This window comes from Alosa pseudoharengus, unplaced genomic scaffold (assembly GCF_046254945.1).
Source record: "Alosa pseudoharengus isolate Yale_2024_CS ecotype anadromous, Long Island Sound unplaced genomic scaffold, YU_APseudo_1.1 YU_APseudo_1.1_scf_22, whole genome shotgun sequence".
NCBI classification, from domain to species: Eukaryota; Metazoa; Chordata; class Actinopteri; order Clupeiformes; family Clupeidae; genus Alosa; species Alosa pseudoharengus.
In genome coordinates this window covers 164,202-166,701 of record NW_027468680.1, presented here as the reverse complement: position 1 = coordinate 166,701, position 2,500 = coordinate 164,202, and the positions used below count along the sequence as shown (strand labels likewise).

The window sequence follows — 2,500 nt, the reverse complement described above, 5'->3', positions numbered from 1 at the left end:
TATTTTTTCCCTAAACATATTGGACTTGCTATCTGGCTCACCCAAATTCTTCCCCTCACATTTACTCCCCTAAATTACTGCAAATATAGATTTGACTGTGACTTCCAAACTTCCAAACAACTTCCAAACAAATGTTTTGTGCGTGCTACTTTGTTAATATTTGGGAAAACGTTAACAGCCCACCGGGAATCCTCCCAACGCTCCCCATTAGCCACTTAAGCTCTGCTTCTTGTTCATGAGTTTACTGTAATCGTTTAGTCCAGGGGTGTCCAAACTTTTTGACTGAAGGGCCACATTGGGTTTTGAAAATTGGCGGGCCACACACAAATAATAATAATAATAATAATAATAATAATAATAATAATAATGTTTTGTATTATTTAAGGCGAGACACGGCAGGTGAAAACATCGTTTTTTCATGCACTGGTCAATTTCGAGATTTTGAGCTAGTCTGTTACCTTAGCATGTATTCTATCACACTACTACAACAAAAAAGTCCGATTTACACATTTAGGTGTTTATTTCATTATATTGTGTCTACTCGCGCCTGTATATTTATCCTAAATTCAGCAAAAGTTAGCATTCTAACCTCCCGCGACCGTGGTCCAAAACATATCATGTGTACTACCGTTGGAAAGCTCTGTTTTTCCTGTATCACGCTATGTAATCCATATATGGACACTTCCTTTGTATCAGCAACCAATCGCGAAAGTTCAAAGGCGAGTCTAGGCTGAGAACGGAATCTCATTGGCTGTCTTTCAAGGCTGTTTTCTCAAAATGAGTTTCCTCTCACACTCTGAGCTCAAAAACTCCACTTCAGAAGCACGTACATACACCAAACTTTCTAGACTTATGCCTAACTATATGTCGAAGATTTCTACAGAGGGGTTTGTTGATATATTATTCCTAGCCTGACTTACATGACATTTTATGCCTAAAAACATGGAAAAAATCGATTTTTTAGGGCTAGTGACATAATTTTCTGATTTACAGGATAACGGAAGTAGATATTCATAAATCCCTCTGTAAATGTTTCCCCATCTAATATCTGAACACAATGAAAACATAATGTTGAACCTGGCTGTATCCAATGCTCAGGTTTCGTGCCTTAAAATGTATGCAAATTAGCGCATATTTAGTCAAGTCAAGTCAAGTTTATTTATATAGCGCATTTCATACACAGAGGTCATTCAATGTGCTTTACATAAACAAAACCAAACAATAATATTTAATTAGATAATGCCTAATTTGCATATGTAAACATTAAATTACAGCAAACTTGTAATACATTTTTTTCTCATATTAATGTAAGTAATCAACTGGGAAAGTTTCATAGTGATATCTGCTTGTTAAAAATGTTACCCTATTCACCTGTAGTGTCTCGCCTTAAATGACAAAATAATTTTGTTGTAGAAAATTAATTTCTTAAGAAATACTGTTAATTTGATGTTGTTTAATTCATTTATAAATGGTGCACTGTCACTTTAAGACTCTGCCAGCTCCACTCAAATATAGCCTATGGCTAGTGCTGTGCCTATGGCTGTGCCCTCTCACAGTTTATAAATGGTCAGTAGTGGGAACTACTGTTGCCATCGCCCTCTCTCCCACGCTCAAATGCGTCCCCAATTAAATGGACTATTAGCATAACGTAGTTAGATCTGCTGCAATGGAGATACTATGTATCTCGATGTGACAAGCTGTTTTGACATTGACATTGTAAACGTTCTCTAAGAAGAGTGTAAAGCAGTTTGCAGTAGTCTAAAGTTAACCACAACGTCGTCTATCGCTGGAAAAAAATAGCTAGCGGCCTATGATAAACTAATAAATGCTCGGCAGGCCGGATTAAAGTGCATGGCTGGCCGCAGTTTGGACACCCCTGATTTAGTCATTCGTTGATATGTAAAACACTGACGTGTAGGCTACATTTTCATTATTGTTCACTCATCACAGTCACACATGTGCAAGTCACAAGCAAGTCTCAAGTCTTAACCTTCAAGTCTCAAGCAAGTCCAAGTCATTTTTTGTGACAGTCAAGCAAGTCAAGTCAAGTCATAGCTTGGGTCAAGCAAGTCATTCATTATTGTTCACTCGTTTTGAGTAGGCTGTGTCTTGAAACGCATATGCATTGTAGGTTGCACATGTAGCTTATAAAATACATGAATAAAATTCACGGATCCCGTCGTTAGCTCAACTCTTATTACAGTAGGCTATAGGCTATCGGAGGAAGCAAACAAGGACTAAAAGTTAACGTGATAAAAAAGGCATGTGTGGTTTATGTCATGTGATGTGTTTCACGGTATGAGTTGAGAGCCCTGCTTTATTTTTGGTTAACTTAACTTGCCTGAAATCAGAAATATTTTCGAACAATGGATGATCCGCTTCGAGGGACAAGCTCTTGGCCTTCTGCTGTGCCACACATTTGATTTTTGATCGTCGTTTATTGTATAGTCTAACTAGCCTACTAATAGTTAACATAATGTTACTAGTCCACAGTGCATCA

The 2,500-nt window shown here is 37.5% G+C and overlaps 1 protein-coding gene across 1 annotated transcript in view; it reads left to right on the top strand.

The window, feature by feature from the left end:
* Positions 1–2,500, top strand: part of myo10 (myosin X) — a 153,230-nt gene that overhangs the window by 31,212 nt on the left and 119,518 nt on the right. The gene's annotated exons all lie outside the window — the stretch shown is intronic.